We start from the raw sequence: 20,210 nt of genomic DNA, 5'->3' as shown, positions 1-20,210 counted from the left end.
GAAATAACATCACCACGCAGTTTAATAAAATCAAATCATGCAAGTAATGAATAGCGGAAACAAAATAAAATACAGCTTCGTACTCCAAAATTTTATTATCAATCTAAATAAAGAATTAATCTAAACAAATTCTTAAACTAAGTCCCAAAACTTCCATAGTCTTGGCATCACACACCATCCGCGCCACCTTGTCGCCTTCCTTTGCTAAATCTTTTCCTTTCCTGTATCTACAGTAAGAGGAAATGCAATCTATAAGCAAAATGCTTAGTAAGCGCTATCTAACTCACAAAAATCTCGATATGCATGTACATATATTTATAACATGAACTAACTGAATGCTTACTGAAGACTACTAATGCTCATCTAATGGTAAAGGAATCAAACAGGCTGAAATGCTAAACATGTAAAGCTACTCATGCTCCTCTAATAGCAAAGGAATCAAACATACTGAAATGCTAAACATGTAAAGCTACTCATGCTCTTCTAATAGCAAATGACAGTAAGCTAATCTAAATAATATGCTAGCATGAAAGAAAACTAAACTTGCTGATTTAAAACAAAATGGAACTTATTTCATTTGTTCTAAACTTATTCTTTTATTCCACTTGTTTAAAACTTATACTTTTATACTTATGTGAAACTTATTTTACTTGTTCAAAAACTTATACTTATAATACTTTAAAATAGTAATCAACTTCTCTTGGGCCCAGGCGTAGTACCATCTTATGTGCGTTCCCTAATAGGTTGGGGCAGCGAGTCACCAATCCTAAAAGAGCAGACCTCGGTCTACCAGGGCCAAGACCTCTGAATTGGACACCTGGATTTGTTTAACGACAACCTCGGAAGTTGGGTACTAGCCTCTTCAAAGTAAAATATCTTAATTACTTCTTCTTTAAAATGTCTTGACATTTTAATTGTCACGCCCCAGAGGAGTCTCTGTTCGAGAAAATTTCGGCAGCATCTCCCCTGTACGGTGGACAATCTGAAACTTTTCTACATCCTCACATACCTCAGCCACAGGCGGCTGGAATAATAAAAACAATAAAAATACGACCACACATTCCACGCAGTTTATATAACAAGTAAACAGAAAGATAATACCCTGACTCGAAATCAACCCTACTCCACTACACTCGTAAAGCTCAAATCCGATGAACTCACCTCTTCTGCCGTCCAGGCTGGCATGTAGTAGAATAAATCCAAATCCAAATCCATCGACATAATAAAATCCATACAATGTCCATAAGTAAAATAATCCAAAACATAACAAGTTCAAAACAGTCTAGAACAGAAAAGAAACCAAAAGAAAACCAATCATATCCTCGAGGTCTACAGGGACCAGCAACTGGAACTCTCTCCTGACAACATCAACCTGAAAATATCAACAATGGAGGCGGGGTGAGTCCAACACTCAGCAGGTACAATTGGTATACAAAGTAGGGAAATAACACCTAGCACTAATCATGCGTACAGTCTCCTGATATAAGAAAGATAAATATGCAACTGAAGTAAACAGGAGAGAAACTGTACTAACCAGGACCTGAGTATAAGGTCAAACAATCCGAGTGGTATAGAAATCCTGTATGCATGTCAAACATAGGTATCCAAACAATATGCAGCATATAAATGCAGCAAACACAAACACAAGCAATAAATGCATCATGCATATGATGCCAATGATGCGTCCTCGTCACCCCTGACGTCAGTCGATCATCTCACACCCAATAGTGAGGCCGATTGGGTAGGGCTGTGACAACCGTGGACTCTGTCGTCACTGCTCCTGATGAGTGACCGAGTGGACGGGATGTTGTCGGAGTACACCTATCCTCCTACCCCAAATCATAAATGGGGGAGCGCAATGCTCTCAACTCCCGGTACACGATGACGGGGAGGAATCCCTGCCAGATAACACGTTGTGTCACACTACCCATGAGCGGACCAACGGTGCCTAACAGAGTCCCTGCTGCAACACACTCTGCCTGAATCGACCACTAACCCATGAGTGGTGGTGTGTGCAGATCCATGTAACTGGCGATGTGCTCAACAATAATGGAGCGGACTATCGCACAGCATGCAATCATGCAAATGGTGCATGACACTAACCACAAAATATCCTGACGTAATCCACATATATATAACAGTGCATCATAGGTCAACGAATCAAATCAATCCAAGGGTACACAGAAGGTATAAAACCTAGGTCCTAAACAAGGCAAAGTATGGTATATCACTACCCCTATAAACATGTATAAGCAGGTAAAATATACATGAGATGCAAAGCAAACAATCAATCCAAACAGGTATTGGGTAGTGACTAACCGAAACAAATAAGGAACATAATTAATGCAACATGTTAAATTCACTACTATGTATATCAAATGACATAAGTCAAAAGTACCCGCCTCTGATAAGAAAAGTCCAATCTGACTCCGAGATACTCGTCTCGCGTCAAAGTCCTGTGTTAAATCGCACAGTTTAGCTAATTTAATTATAAACAAATAGCTAAACTAATTTCTAATCCACTGACCAGTTAGGGTTAGTTTCATTAACCCCAATTACACCGTTATACAACTTCTAAACCTAAATCAATAATTATTACTAACACAACTAGCAATAATCTAACACAAAGATCAAAACCATAAACCTACCTCAATTCACCTCACTGGTTTATACCCAAAGCTGTGAATCACCCACGCACAAAGATGACCGGAGTTGTATTCACCGACCGAGCCTTAATTCTCAACAATTTAATAATAATAACAGAAATTAGGTCTTCTCTAATCGGATTAAGATGTGAATATCACCAATTAAAGATACCCAATTACGTAACACAAAATTCCTTACCAAGAATCCAACTTACTCCTTGTCTCCACTCTGCCGACGGTATGGCAACACTAAAGGAAAAGTGTGGCACCGGCAGTGATGAACTAGGGCACAGTGTTGGCGCAAGGGAGATCGGAGAGGGGTGGCAAACCTGAGATCTCCACAATGAGAGGCGATGGCAGAGGAGAAGAAGCTTCTGTGTGCGTCAGCGCCGCGACAAGGAAACTAGGGCACAGCGGCGATCGGGCAGTGCTCGGGAACAAAGAGAAGAGGCCGACGCGAGGGCTGAGGAGCGACACCCGACGATGCTAAGGCACAGGCGACAATGGCCGATGCTGGGGAAATCGGTGCCGGCAGTGGCTGCTGTGGAGAAGGAGAGAAAGGAATCGGGAGAGGAAATCGGCGCAAGGGAGGTTTAGGGCATGGTCCTTGGCGATGAGATGAAGAGAAGGGGGAAGAAGGAACTGCCGGGCCGACGCCGGTTCGGGCAGAGAGTTCGCGTCGGCGCGCGGAGGGGAGAAGTCAGCATAGGTTCGGCGTCGAGGGAAGAAAACAGCGGGAGGAGGGAAAGAAAATATAAGGAAAAGAAAATAAATAAATGAATCCAACTTTTCCTCGCTTAAATGGGGTAGCCTAAACAGGCTTTTCTCGGACCCCGTTTTTATCCCCGTTAACTCGTCCGTACGAGCTCCGAAAAATTCCCGAAAAATTTCAAAAAATTTCAAAAAATTCCCATATTAATATTCGCCTATTTTTGGTATTTTACATTCTCCCCCACTAATAAAAATTTGGTCCCCAAATTTCGTTATCTACCATCAGCAAGTACTAACAACAAACAGAAAGTATGAATGCTGAACGGTAAATTAAATCACATACCTCAAGTGAAAAGATGGGGTATCGAGCTCGGATCGTATCCTCGAGCTCCCAAGTAGCCTCCTCATCCAAATGATGCTGCCATCCGACTTTAACCAGCCGGATAGTCTTGTTCCGCAACTGACGCTCTTTCCGGTCGAGAATCCGTACCGGAACCTCCTCATAAGTAATGTCAGGCTGAAAGGAACTGAGATTATCTATCAACACATGTATCGGATCGGGTACGTATCTCCTTAGCATAGATACGTGGAATACAGCGTGAACGCCTGACAAGGACGGTGGTAGTGCCAGTCGGTAAGCTACTGCTCCGATCCTCTCCAAGATCTCGAAAGGGCCAATGAACCACGGAGCTAGCTTACCTCTGAGGCCAAATCTCTTCACCCCTTTCGTGGGTGAAACTCGCAGAAATACATGGTCGCCAACAGAGAACTCTAGTGGTCTGCGTTTCCGATCAGCATAACTCTTCTGGCGATCCTGCGCCTCTGACACTCTCCGTCTGATAGTACGGATTAACTCTGCCTCATGCTGAGTTCTACAAGGTCCCAACAACTGTCCTTCCCAACCTCATCCCAGAGGGTGGGTGTCCGATCAGGACTACCATACAACGCTTCAAACGGTGTCATCCGGATAGCCGAATGCAAACCGTTGTTGTAGGCGAACTCTACCAACGACAAGTGGTCCTCTCAACTGCCTCCAAAATCCAATACACAAAACCTTAGCTGAACCGAAGGTCTCTATCCGAAATAATACTCAATGGAACACCATGTTATCCGATGATCTCCCTGCAATACAGATCTATCAATCGATCCAGGGAATCAGTCTTCCGGATCGCTAAGAAGTGCACGGATTTGGTTAATCGATCAACGATGACCCAAATCACGTCATGGCCTCGTCGTGTCCTCGGCAATCCCACCACAAAGTCCATAGTAATATGTTCCCATTACCACTCGGGAATAGGAATCTGCTGAAGTAATCCGGCAGGTCTCTAGTGCTCAGCCTTCACCTGCTGACAGACAAGACATCTAGCTACGAAATCCACGATGTCTTCCTTCAGGTCGTTCCACCAATAAAAACACCTCAATTCTTGGTACATACGGGTACTGCCTGGGTGGACAGTAAATCATGAGCGATGAGCCTCCGGAAGTAACTCCTATAAGACCGGATGAGACTGAAGTACGCATAATCTACCTCAGAAGTGTATAACACCCTCCTCGTCTCGTGTGAACTCGGTCTGCTGCCCGGAAGCTATCTGGCTGCAAATAAATTGCAAATACTGATCAGCAGCCTAGGGCTCTCGTATCCTCGTCCTGATCAACGACTGAGCAACCATGGTAACCAGAGTACCCTGCTCTGTATGTCCTTACCCCTCAAGGCCCAAATCGGAGAAACTCTGAACCAAGTCTGTAAACAAAACTCGGTGGCAAACTAAAGTCCCTCCGGACTTCCTGCTAAGTGTGTCGGCAACCATATTAGTTTTCCCCGGGTGATAGTCAATCGTACAGTCATAATCCTTCAGGAACTCCATCCATCTCCTCTGTCGGAGATTAAGTTCCTTCTAAGTAAATAGATCTTTGAGACTCTTATGGTAGCATCTCAAATGTAACGCCATATAAATAATGTCGCCAAATCTTCATGGCAAAAATAATGGCGACTTGCCCAGATCATGTACAGGGTAGATCTTCTCATGCTCCTTCAACCGACGAGAAGCATAGGAGACTACTATATCGTGCTGCATCAGAACAGCGCTCAAACCCTGAATAGATGCATCGGTGTAGAGGACATATCCGTCCTCTCTAGAAGGTAAAAATTCAAAATCGGAGCTGACACTAGTCTCCGCTTCAGCTCCTAGAAGCTGGTCTTGTCATCCTCAGTCCAAGTGAACTTCACGCCTTTCCAGGTCAGGAGTGTCAGTGACATAGCTATCCGAGAGAAACCCTTAACGTATCTCCGGAAATATCGAGCCAAACAAAGAAAGTTGCGAGCCTCTTCTATAGACTCCGTCTACTTCCAATGGTAACAACCTCGATCTCCTGTGGAACCACGGTATACTCCTACTGGTGACCGTGTGTCTCAAACATCTCACAGAAGACAATCAAAATACGCACTACTGATCTTCACATCTAGACGTTTCCCTCGAAACATCTCTAGAACTATGCAAAGATGATGTGCGTGATACACCTCAGATCAGGAATAAAACACCACGTCGTCAATAACGATAACGAATTCTGATCCAATATCCTAGGGATACCCAAATCATCTAGTCCATGAAAACATCTAAGGCTCCGCTAGCCCTAATGGTAAAACCAATACACATAATATCCGTATCGTAAACATTCCCAATCCATAAGATCCTCGACAATAAACAGATCTGATCACCAACGATATAAATCACCTAAGCATAGATCCTCCAGTGTGAGAGCAACGCTCCATCATAGAAAATACCACATATGGGGGAGCAACGCTCTACCACAAGAAATCCTCAATATGTAGGAGTAACACTCCACTACAAATAATCCATAACATGTATCTGCAATAGATATGGGAGCAATGCTCCGCTACAAGCAATCCGAAATATGTATATTTGGGAGCTCCGCTCCACCACAAACAATCCATAAGTGCCAAGGCACCTAACTATCCAACTAAAGGCTGCACGAGATCACTCGACCACATATCACTGTGGGCAGCCAAAGATATAAACAACCTAGTAAACAAATCAAATCCATAGTCAACTCTATCATCATCCTAGTGGGTTGGTCACCCACTAATAGGAGAATTAGTTGACAGGGTTATACAACCAATAACATAATGTAGACACTCAACATTCTACATTCAACATAGGTAGAATCATCATGATGCTACCCACCATACACCTGGCACACATGCACACACAACATATGTATGATCGACATAATCCTCTAATTTGTACACACCAAACACACTCATAGCACAGGTATAAATCAGTGTGATACCTCCAACAATAACTACCGAACCTGTGTGCATATATCAACATAGGTATAATCGACAATACACCTCAAACAACTTCACATGACATATATACACCTATGCCAATAGTATAATCAACGTAATACTTCCAACAAAGCCTAATAGACACAAGTGCATCGACAAATCATATATAATCAATAAAATACCTCGAATATTACATCGAACACATCTGCACATATCACAACTCAGATTAAATCAATAAGTTACAACCAATAAAACACTCAAACATATGTGCACATTCCACAACATAATTTTTAATTGACAAATACCTCCAATAAAAAAAAATCAGACATGTATGTCTAACCACTCAGGTATAATCTACTAGAAACCCACAATAATCATATGTATAAATGTGTACGACCCAAAAGATAAAGTCAGAATTCAAGAACATCAAGACACTTTCATTTTTATCCTCAAAAATATCAGCCCACATAATATCAGATGAATCAGTCTCTACTCCCCATAAGAGCAAGTTAGCATTCAAAACATCAAATCATTATTTATCCACATAGTCTAATATCAGAGGAAGCAAATATCAACTTTAACATCCTGTTAACTAACCACAACTAACTAGATTTATTAAAATCTCATAGGCACTCAAAACCATAAACTCTCTAGCACCCAATTTATAATATGATCACCAACTATAATCATCAAACCTGTGAATATCATATATGACACTCACTATGTCACCATCAACGTCCACCAAATAATAGATCATCAAAATAATTATCCACTAATAGATCATCAAAACAAATATCTAGTAATAGATCATCAGACAACCACATAACATTTACTCTCATAAATCATTAGAAATCAACATATCACAATATCTGATCTCACAATATCCCTCAACCTTAAACCACTCTCAACAATGATCATACATGATAACTCCCCAAATGATCAATTTTCATCGTATCGGGTACCCTAATATCCAAAAGATATGAGTATAAAAACTCTACTGGCTAAGTCAACAGGAATATGTAGGTATCATCCACTACCCATCAAACGATAGCAGAGGTTGGTATGTACCTCCATCTCCTACTAGTAGTAACAAAAGCTAAAACTACTAATGGTATGATATGAAAAATCACCAGAGACTATAATCCTTGATTTCTATTAAGGTCGACCATGCTCAATGGCTAACCTATCACATGTAATATGTGTTACAACAACCAGACAAGTATTAAATAAAGAATCCTAATACATGTCATAAACTATAAAATTAAACATCATACCTAATTGCTGTCTGGAGATGTTCCGTCGCTGTCCAGTCCCCAAATTCTGACCTTAAAATTCCGAACATGAAAATCACCGGAAATCCATATAAATCTGAAACGGAAATCCATAACATATACATAATGGAAAATCCGTGAAATCCAAAATAACTACCCAGTTTGACTCGCAAACTTGGGTTAACCCAAAAATCTAGAATACCAAAAGCAGGTATCATAACCCACTCTGATACCAATAAATTGGTATCAGCCAAATCCCGAAAATCCGTAACACGAAAATCAAACAAGTATCGCCAACCATGGCACTCTGATACAAAATAAATTGGTATCAGGTTATCCCAAATATCCAAAATACGCAAAACCAAGATCGTAAAACTTAAGCTCTGATACCACTAAATTGTCACACCCCAGAGGAGTCCCTGTCCGAGAAAATTTCGGCAGCATCTCCCCTGTACGGTGGATAATCTGAAACTTTTCTACATCCTCACATACCTCAGCCATAGGCGGATGGAATAATAAAAACAATAAAAATACAACCACACATTCCACGCAGTTTATATAACAAGTAAACAGAAAGATAATACCCTGACTCGAAATCAACCCTACTCCACTACACTCGTAAAGCTCAAATCCGATGAACTCACCTCTTCTGCCGTCCAGGCAGGCATGTAGTAGAATAAATCCAAATCCAAATCCATCGACATAATAAAATCCATACAATGTCCATGAGTAAAATAATCCAAAACATAAAAAGTTCAAAACAGTCTAGAACAGAAAAGAAACCAAAAGAAAACCAATCATATCCTCGAGGTCTGCAGGGACCAGCAACTGGAACTCTCTCCTGACAACATCAACCTGAAAATATCAACAATGGAGGCGGGATGAGTCCAACACTCAGCAGGTACAATTGATATACAAAGTAGGGAAATAACACCTAGCACTAATCATGCGTACAGTCTCCTGATATAAGAAAGATAAATATGCAACTGAAGTAAACAGGAGAGAAACTGTACTAACCAGGACCTGAGTATAAGGTCAAACAATCCGAGTGGTATAGAAATCCTGTATGCATGTCAAACATAGGTATCCAAACAATATGAAGCATATAAATGCAGCAAACACAAACACAAGCAATAAATGCATCATGCATATGATGCCAATGATGCGTCCTGGTCACCCCTGACGTCAGTCGATCATCTCACACCCAATAGTGAGGCCGAGTGGGTAGGGCTGTGACAACCGTGCACTCTGTCATCACTGCTCCTGATGAGTGATCGAGTGGACGGGATGCTATCGGAGTACACCTATCCTCCTACCCCAAATCATAAATGGGGGAGCGCAATGCTCTCAACTCCCGGTACACGATGACGGGGAGGAATTCCTGCCGGATAACACGTTGTGTCACACTACCCATGAGCGGACCAACGGTGCCTAACAGAGTCCCTGCTGCAACACACTCTGCCTGAATCAACCACTAACCCATGAGTGGTGGTGTGTGCAGATCCATGTAACTGGCGATGTGCTCAACAATAATGGAGCGGACTATCGCACAGCATGCAATCATGCAAATGGTGCATGACACTAACCACAAAATATCCTGACCTAATCCACATATATATAACAGTGCATCATAGGTCAACGAATCAAATCAATCCAAGGGTACACAGAAGGTATAAAACCTAGGTCCTGAACAAGGCAAAGTATGGTATATCAACCCCTATAAACATGTATAAGCAGGTAAATATACATGAGATGCAAAGCAAACAATCAATCCAAACAGGTATTGGGTAGTGACTAACCGAAACAAATAAGGAACATAATTAATGCAATATGTTAAATTCACTACTCTGTATATCAAATGACATAAGTCAAAAGTACCCGCCTCCGATAAGAAAAGTCCAATCTGACTCCGAGATACTCGTCTTGCGTCAAAGTCCTGTGTTAAATCGCACAGTTTAGCTAATTTAATTATAAACAAATAGCTAAACTAATTTCTAATCCACTGACCAGTTAGGGTTAGTTTCATTAACCCCAATTACACCGTTATACAACTTCTAAACCTAAATCAATAATTATTACTAACACAACTAGCAATAATCTAACACAAAGATCAAAACCATAAACCTACCTCAATTCACCTCACTGGTTTATACCCAAAGCTGTGAATCGCCCACGCATAAAGATGACCGGAGTTGTATTCACCGACCGAGCCTTAATTCTCAACAATTTAATAATAATAACAGAAATTAGGTCTTCTCTAATCGGATTAAGATGTGAATATCACAAATTAAAGATACCCAATTACGTAACACAAAATTCCTTACCAAGAATCCAACTTACCCCTTGTCTCCACTCTGCCGACGGCATGGCAACACTAAAGGAAAAGTGTGGCACCGGCAGTGATGAACTAGGGCACAATGTTGGCGCAAGGGAGATCGGAGAGGGGTGGCAAACCTGAGATCTCCACAATGAGAGGCGATGGCAGAGGAGAGGAAGCTTCTGTGTGTGTCGGCGCCGCGACAAGGAAACTAGGGCACAGCGGCGATCGGGCAGTGCTCGGGAAGAAAGAGAAGAGGCCGACGCGAGGGCTGAGGAGCGACACCCGACGATGCTAAGGCACAGGCGACGACGGCCGATGCTGGGGAAATCGGTGCCGGTAGTGGCTGCTGTGGAGAAGGAGAGAAAGGAATCGGGAGAGGAAATCGGTGCAAGGGAGGTTTAGGGCATGGTCCTTGGCGATGAGATGAAGAGAAGGGGGAAGAAGGAACTGCCGGGCCGGCGCCGGTTAGGGCAGAGAGTTCGCGTCGGCGCGTGGAGGGGAGAAGTCGGCACAGGTTCGGCGTCGAGGGAAGAAAACAGCAGGGGGGGGGGGCAGTGTGAAAGAAAATATAAGGAAAAGAAAATAAATAAATGAATCCAACTTTTCCTCGCTTAAATGGGGTAGCCTAAACAGGCTTTTTCCGAACCCCGTTTTTATCCCCATTAACTCGTCCGTACGAGCTCCGAAAAATTCTCGAAAATTTTCCAAAAATTCCGAAAAATTTCCATATTAATATTCGCCTATTTTCGGTATTTTACATTAATAAGCACCTTATGTGCCAAAATCCCTAAAGTCTTGACCTTGGGATCTACTTAAGGCCTTGGCCTTTTTCTTTCTTTTCTTTATCTTTCTTATCCTTTTCTTAAACTCAAAATACTGTAAAACCTAACAAAATCTGCATATTTCACTTAACAAAAGTCTGCACTGAAATGCTTAATAAAACTGCACTGAGATGCTAAATAAAACTGCATGCTTATAAATAAAACCATTCATGCATATTGAGGTGGCAAGAAAACTTAAATCTGAATGTTTGAAATAAATAACATGTATAGCTGCTCATACTTGTTAAAATAGCAAATAAGGACTAAAGATAAATCTAAATTCTGCATGCTTGGAACAAGAAGGTAGTGGAATAAGAAATAGTTCAAGTTGGGTACAGTAGCAAGGAAAATCTAATCTAAATGCTATATATATATATATATATATATATTCTATAATATGCAAAGATCTGTACTGCTATAATATGCAAAAATCTGCACTTAATAGGTCTACCCTTCTAAGATGTTTCCAACAAGGCAAAGCATGAGGAAAAGATGCTGCTACTATCAGAAATTTCTACGTAAATATAGCAATATACTAGGACATACACTTAACAAACCTACACCATCTAAATTACTTCTAGCAAAGCAAAGCATAAGGAAGAGGTAATCACTGCTGCTATCAAAAGTTAACCCATGATATACTAAAGCATGCACTCAGTAGGTCTACAGATTCTGATCCATTTCCAGCAAAGCAACGTATAAGGAAAGGATGCTACAACTATAAAAGAAACTGATACATGAGGGTGATGGTATGCTTTAAGGAGTCTAAAATTCTGCACTTCTAAGGAAACTAGACACTTAAGAAAATCTGCACTGATTTACTAAACTACACGACGAAGATATCTAAAACTGCATGTCTAGGAATCGATAATAAAAGGGGCTAACAGCATGTTAAAGAATCAATAACAGAGGGTCTAAATAAGCTACTGAAATCTAACTAAACACTTCCCAAACTAAAAACTATTCATGCTCATTACATTGCACAAACCAAAACTAAAAATCTGCTAAAGTTTAGATCCTATGTAAGGCTTGTTTCATTTGTTCCAAAATCATCTCGAAAAACCATTCACATCATTAAAATCCAAAGTAAAATTAACCACTTCTGTTCAAGGTCCGAAGACACCGTAAAGTAGCAAGACAAAGCCTCAAAATTGGACAACTACTAAATCTAAAACAACTTACTGACAACTGAGGAGTCCGAGAGCATCATAGGATCTGAAACACAACCTACCCTTGAATCCAGAATTCCAGTGCAACGGAAAGAACCAAGAACAACATCCTAACCAACACCAATTCATCACTTTCCAAATCAGTCTAATAAATCAAAATCAAAGTTATCACAAGAATCCAGAATGCAACAATAACCAATTCAGTATCTTCCAAAAACTCAAAGAAAACTCCAAATCAAAACTATCCAATTTGTTAAATCCCAAATCTCACAATTCTGCATCAAACTTCACGGCAACAACCTTCAAAACTAATCGAAACTTGAAAGGCTTAAAATGAACTGACTGTGCACATTGTGATAGCAACAAATCATCCCCTTTCTCCCTTTGAAATACCCGGTAGCAAGCACACTGCTTCCTACCTCATGCTTAACAAACGAACAACAAACAAACCTTAATTCTCCTCTTTGAGGTGCATGACAGCCACATCAATTCAACCAGAAATAACTAAGCTACATGCTCAAAGTTTATTTAAAACCTCTTCTCATCTCCCTGATGAATTCCACGGCAGAAACAAAAAGGAATTGCTACTGGAAACCCAAAATCTGAATTGTTTCTCATGCTCATTGCCTAGAACAGCAAAAATCCGAAGCAAGCAACCACAAACTAAACAAACAAACAAGCAAACCCTATTTCCTTTCATTGAAGCACATGGCAGAAATCTCAAGACTAAAAATTTACAACATACATCGAATTCAAGAGAACAAGATCCGAAACCCCTCCTATCGTAGGTGAGAAGCAACTTACCTTGCGTTCTTGAACTCACAGCCGAACAAGAAGCTTCTAGGGTTTCGGGTGAGCTCTAAAACTCGGCGATTCCTCTATGTGTGTTCTCTTCGACGGGAGGGCTCAGATCCGAGAAGAGCTTGTGGAGAAGTCCCTTTGGTTGGCCTTCGGAGAAGCCCTAGCTTCCTCGGCTTTGTTTTCGCCCGAGAAGGAAAAACGCCGTCGCACACGAGAAAGAGGAGAAAAGGAGAGAAAGGTTCGGGTTCGGCAAATACCTAAGTTCTCTTTTCTTATCACTAGGGTTTCAATTATAACTTATATATATATCTCGCTCCATATTTATTCACAAAACGCTTGTAGAACAGTTGGTTGGCTGTGTTTTGACCGGGTCAAAGGTTGTTGGTTCTAGCCTCGGCTTGGACATTTTTTGTCGAAACTTCTTTCGTTTAGTAAAAATACCAAACGACCTCCAAAAATTACATAAAAATATTCTAAAAATTTATAGAATTTTTCTATAGCATTTTTAAATATTTTTGAATTATTCTTGGGGCTCAAAATGAGAAAATTTGGGTTGTTACAATTCCCCATACCTTATAAAAAGTTCATCCTCGAACTTAGAATAATTCCAAATATTTCTGTCTCATACTGTCCTCGCGCTCCTAAGTAACTTCCTCGTGCTTCTGGGTCTAAATGACTTTCACTAATGGTACTCTTTGTTCCTTAGTCTCTTAACTTCTCGGTCCTCTATCATTCATATCGCATCGTACCCATTCGTGGTCCTTGGAAGGCCTGTTATAAAGTCTCTGGAGACCATAGGTGCATTAGTCACACCAAATGGCATGAGTACAAATTCGTAGTGTCAATATCTGGTCCTGGAAACTGTTCTGGGTGTATCACTTTCTTTCACTTCCAACTGATGGTACCCAAAGCGCAGGTATGTTTTAGAGAACACTATTGCCCTCTTTAGCTGATCAAATAGATCATCTATTTTAAAAAGAGGGTATTTGTCCTTAACTGTTACTTTGCTCAGCGCTCTAAAATCTATGCACATCCGCATAGATCGTCTTTCTTTTTAACGAACAACACTGGAGCTCCCCGGGGTAAATGACTAGGGCGGATGAAACCCTTGTCAAGTAGCTCTTGAAATTGTTCTTGTAACTCTTTTAGCTCTGCTAGAGAAATTCGGTACAGAGCTTTTGAAATTGGGTTGGTGTCAGGAACCAATTCAATTTCAAACTTCACTTCTCTGTTGGGAGGTAGTCCAAGTAGCTCTTCTGGGGAATACCTCCAGATACTCGCAGACTATCCGAACTTCCTCCTGCTTGGGTCTTTCTTGTTCTTCTGTACTCACAATGAATGCAAGAAAACCAGCACACCCTTTAGCTAACATCTGGTGAGCTGTGAGGGAGGAGAGGAATCTCTGGGTCTTCTTCTTTGGTACTCCCGTGAACTCAAAGGTTGGTTCACCCTTTGGACTAAAGATCACTTTCCTTCTACGGCAGTCCATTGAAGCACTGTACTTGCTGAGGAAATTCATACCCAAAATGATATCGAAATCCTGCATGGCGAGGACTACCAGATTAACATATAGCTCTCGGTCTGCAATTCTGACTGGTACAAACCGAAGCCACTGGTTAGATTCCATAACCTCCCTAGAAGGTAGGGTTGTCAGGAACTTGGAGTTCATACTTTCTGTAGGTACCTGTAATTCTTTGGCAAAGGGTACTGATACAAAAGAATGGGTCGCCCCAGTATCAAATAGTGCAGTAGCCGAATGCTGAAAAATAACTACTTGACCTGTTACGACCGTGGAGGCACTAGCAGCTTCCTCTTTAGTGAGGGAGAATACTCTGGCACTGGCTGGATCTGGTGGGGCTTCCAACCTTCCTTGACTGAGCTAAGGTCCTTCCAGAGCTACAGACATATAATGTAACTGAGGTTTGCCTCCATATTGTATTGACTGTGGTTGAGGTGCTTTGAGCTTCTTAGGACATTCTTTAACCATGTGTCCTTCCTGCCCACATGAATAACATCCCGTCTTACCCAAAAGACAGGCTCCTTGATGTGTTCTCCTACATTTAGGACAGAGAGGGAACTTGGTCTGCTTGTTTGCTGGTCCTCCCTTCTGGTTACCTCCTGAGTTCCACTATTTTCTCTTGTGACCCTTGCCCTTCCAATTCTGATTACTTGACTGGGGTTTCTGGCTCCCTACTGTCTTGTCTTCAATCTTGACTGGCTTCAGCTTCAGCCACTGTATCAGGTATGCTTCTTATCTTCTAGGTGCTATGGAGACTTCCAGGGCGGCTGGTGGAACCTCAGTCACCACTGGAGTCTCCACATTGATAGTTGGAGGAGTGGGAGGGACTGGCTGCTGATTCGCCATCAGATTGACGATCACTTGTTGCTGCTCCGCCACTTGTCTCTGGAGTTGAGCAACAACTTCAAAGAGATTTGGTTCAGCTATTCTGGGCTCTTCGTTCTCCTGAGCTCGGTCCTCAATACAAGCGGTACGGGGACATCCTCTTCTTGACATCTAGTTATACAGAGAAAAACAAAACTAAAATCGTCTCTATTCTTCCTAATCATATGGCATATGTATCAAAACATAGAAAAATAAAACAAGAATTTTTTTTCTTACTTAAGCGCATATAAGCAGATACTCTGTACTGCAAATAATTAAGAAAGCATAAAAGGAAACTTAAATACTTTCTTACTTGAAGACGGCAAAGATGGTGCTGATGTGTGATGCTGGAGAATGAGAACTGCTCTGATACCAGCTGTAACAACCCACCTTCCTTACTACTCTTTAAGATGATCGTTACTTAACTATTAACTCTACTTAACCGATATGATCGAAACCACAAGTAATCCCTACCGAAAAATTTCGGCAGAGTCTCCCCTGTACCGGTGACCTTAAACTGAGATACAAACACAATATACATCAGCCACAGGTGGCTGGAACATATATCAAACACACAAAAGAAATAACATCACCACGCAGTTTAATAAAATCAAATCATGCAAGTAATGAATAGCGGAAACAAAATAAAATACAGCTTCGTACTCCAAAATTTTCTTATCAATCTAAATAAAGAATTAATCTAAACAAATTCTTAAACTAAGTCCCAAAACTTCCATAGTCCTGGATTCACACACCATCTGCGCCACCTTGTCGCCTTCCTTTGCTAAATCTTTTCCTTTCCTGTATCTACAGTAAGAGGAAATGCAATCTATAAGCAAAATGCTTAGTAAGCGCTATCTAACTCACAAAAATCTCGATATGCATGTACATATATCTATAACATGAACTAACTGAATGCTTACTGAAGACTACTCATGCTCATCTAATGGTAAAGGAATCAAACAGGCTGAAATGCTAAACATGTAAAGCTACTCATGCTCCTCTAATAGCAAAGGAATCAAACATACTGAAATTCTAAACATGTAAAGCTACTCATGCTCTTCTAATAGCAAATGACAGTAAGATAATCTAAATAATATGCTAGCATGAAAGAAAACTAAACCTGCTGATTTAAAACAAAATGAAACTTATTTCATTTGTTCTAAACTTATTCTTTTATTCCACTTGTTTAAAACTTATACTTTAATACTTTTATACTTATGTGAAACTTATTTTACTTGTTCAAAAACTTATACTTATAATACTTCAAAATAGTAATCAACTTCTCTTGGGCCCAGGCGTAGTACCATCTTATGTGCGTTCCCTAATAGGTTGGGGCAGCGAGTCACCAATCCTAAAAGAGCAGACCTCGGTCTACCAGGGCCAAGACCTCTGAATTGGACACCTGGATTTGTTTAACGACAACCTTCGAAGTCGGGTACTAGCCTCTTCAAAGTAAAATATCTTGATTACTTCTTCTTTAAAATGTCTTGACATTTTAATAAGCACCTTATATGCCAAAATCCCTAAAGTCTTGACCTTGGGATCTACTTAAGGCCTTGGCCTTTTTCTTTCTTTTCTTTATCTTTCCTATCTTTTTCTTAAACTCAAAATACTATAAAACCTAACAAAATCTGCATATTTCACTTAACAAAAGTCTGCACTGAAATGCTTAATAAAACTGTGATGAGATGCTAAATAAAACTGCATGCTTATAAATAAAACCGTTCATGCATATTGAGGTGGCAAGAAAACTTAAATCTGAATGCTTGAAATAAATAACATGTATAGCTACTCATGCTTGTTAAAATAGCAAATAAGGACTAAAGATAAATCTAAATTCTGCATGCTTGGAACAAGAAGGTAGTGGAATAAGAAACAGTTCAAGTTGTAGGACCGTGATCGTTCAATAGAGGGGGGGTGAATATCGATTCGAAAACTCGAGTGTAAAAGTACGCAGCGGAAAAGTAAATGAACACAATTGATTTTACTTCGTTCGGAGTCTGTGACGACTCCTACTTGAAGGCCCGTGGTCCTTGACCACTTTCGTTGGGCAATCACTAGCAATTCGAATGTGATTACAAAAAGGAGTACAAGAAATGCTAATGAAACAAAACACAAAGCTATACCGACAGAAAAGAAGACTTAAAGAGCAAGGGCGCGTTGTCGGAGCTTTGTTAGCGTCGCTGGAGCACAGAGCAGCAAAGCAATCTGGTAATTCTGAGAGATGATAGAAGCTCCACCCCTGGGGCTTCTTTTATATGCTGCTCTAGGCGCCTGGATCCCTTCCGGGTGCCCTGGTGCGACGTGGCAAATCCAGTCAGGATGCTCCACGTGGCGAGGCGACGCAGAGGATAAAACTTGCCTCCGGGCGCCCGGACCACCTTTTTCCAGAGATTCCTTCTCCTGCAAAACAAGGTTAGTCCGAAGCAAAATATACCCTGCAACACAGATTGTTAGCACAATTTATAAAGTATGAATTAACAGAAAAAGTATGACTTAGATTCCGTCGTTCCGAGACCGAAATCTAGTCACGATCTCGACTTAGATATCCGAAATAGATCTAAGCCGGATCGACGCCTAATGTTCCCTTCCCGGGAACGCGTCCTCGCAATCACTTCCCTCCAGTGACTTACCTTACTTACCTGCTAGACGTCCGGTCAGCCCTTCGACCCGTCTCGACTTCTCGCCAGCTATCCGGTCAGCCCGTCGACCTAGCTGGACTTCTTGCCAAGCGTCAGGTCAGTCTGTCGACCCACTTGGACTTCTCGCCAGCTATTCGGTCAGCCCGTCGACCTAGCTGGACTTCGTGCCAGACATCCGGTCAGCCCGTCGACCTGTCTGGACTTCTCCTACACACTCGATTAAAGTGTCAGATGACAACAAAACTAACTTAACCTATTTGTCATTCATCAAAACCTAGGTTAGACCATTAGTGCTACCCGCACCAACAATCTCCCCCTTTTTGATGGAATGACAACCTGGTTAAGTTAGTGAAAAGACGCAAAAACAGGTACATGGTTTTTAAAGTTAGTTTTAGTGTTTTCAATTTGGTCTAGTTAACTTAACCACCTAACCCTCCCCCTTTGGCATTCATCAAAAATAGGCAAGGGTAAACAAGCATAGTGTAGAGTTACTTTAAAAATTTGTTAATTTAAGAAACAGCTAATTTCGGAAAATATTTAAGTTTGATTCAAAATTCAAAGATACTGATAAAAGTACAATTTTTAAAACCAAGTTAAAAAATAGTCAAGTTGACTTGGGGGAGTCAAGTTGAATTTTAAAAAGTATAAGTTTAAAGTTAATCAAGTTTAACTTTTCAAACGTGTAAAATTTTTCAAATCAGGTTTTTCAAATTTAGATTTTAAGTAACATTTACTTTTCAAAAGGTAAATTCTAATTTTCAAATTCCAATTTTCAACCACTAAGTTGAATCTAGTTTTCAAATTTGATTTTTCAAAACAGAGCAAGAATTTTTCAAAAAACAAGTAAAATTTTAGCCAAAATAAATTTGTTAAGGCTAATTTGATAAAAGCTAAGTTTGGAAAGTTTAATTTTCAAGCATATGTTACAAAACTGAATAAGTTGAAATTTGTAATAATTTTCAACTTTAAAATCAAGTTTAAAAATTAGGTGGGATTTTTAAACTTCCAATTTTTTAAACACTCAGTTAAATTTAACTTTTTGAAAACTAGTGTTCAAAAATAAGTTAGTTTTAAAATAGATGTACAAAAATATACAAAATTTTAATTAATTTCTCCCCCTGAACTTGACACTTAAAATTAAACAGCTGTCTAACCAATTAGGTACTAACTAACTATCAGAAGATAGTAGCTTTCACGTGGTTAGTCAGATTAAGTTGATTATAAGCAGTCAGTGTTTGACTTGACTGATGAACTTAATCTGATTAATGTCTGATTTGTATTTAACGTCCAGACTTATGCCGATGCACTGAAATAAGCATCTTAAGTCCAGACAGTTGGCCTATGCATCTCACCCCTTTCTATGTTTGTCAAACACAAGCAAGGTAAACCTAAGGTGTTTGGTGAGATGCTCAAAAACTAGTCCTATGGGTACATGCTTTCTAAGGATTCAAAACTAGTCTAAGGCCAAAACTGTTTTTGAAAATCTAAAAATGGAAAGTTTTGAAAACAAACAAGTTTAACTTATGAGTTAAAAACAATCATCTTTGAAAATATTTCTGAAATTCAAAATTCCTAGGCTACCAAGATAGAACATAATCAATGCAAGTCTGAAATATCACTAGATAGATCCAAAGTATTTTACAGGTAGTGTAGCTACAAAAGTGAGTCATAACTAGAGCTACTGAGATGATGAAGGGGGTGGTCCAGATCCCAAGGATCGGAGAAGCGCCATCAGCTCAGTGTGTCGGGTCTCCCCGGCAGCTCGTAACTCGGCAACCTCTCGCCGTATGTCCCGATGAAAATCAGAGTTCTCCTGCTGGAGACTCGCCATAGCCCTCTCTAGTCCGGTCATATGGTCGGCTAGAGTGCGTGGTGCATGACGTGGTGCTCGAGCTGGTGGTGGAGGTGGAACAGCCTCCTCCGGAAACAGTGCAAGCATGAACTCATCCTGCTCGGCCTCCCCCTATGCGCCTGGGTCGTGCTGGTGCTGTGTCCCCCTCCGCCAAGACATGGTACTGTCGCCCTCATCTATGTGGATACCAGCCAGAGAAAAGTTCCTGGCTTTTATGACGTCAAACTCAGTCATATAGCGAATGTCTCCTCTAGTGACATCAATGTGCAACGAGGACATATATGC

The sequence above is a fragment of the Zingiber officinale genome, chromosome 1A, assembly GCF_018446385.1.
Source record: "Zingiber officinale cultivar Zhangliang chromosome 1A, Zo_v1.1, whole genome shotgun sequence".
Lineage (NCBI taxonomy): Eukaryota > Viridiplantae > Streptophyta > Magnoliopsida > Zingiberales > Zingiberaceae > Zingiber > Zingiber officinale.
The sequence above is the reverse complement of the archived record's forward strand: the minus strand, read 5'-3'. Positions refer to the sequence as shown.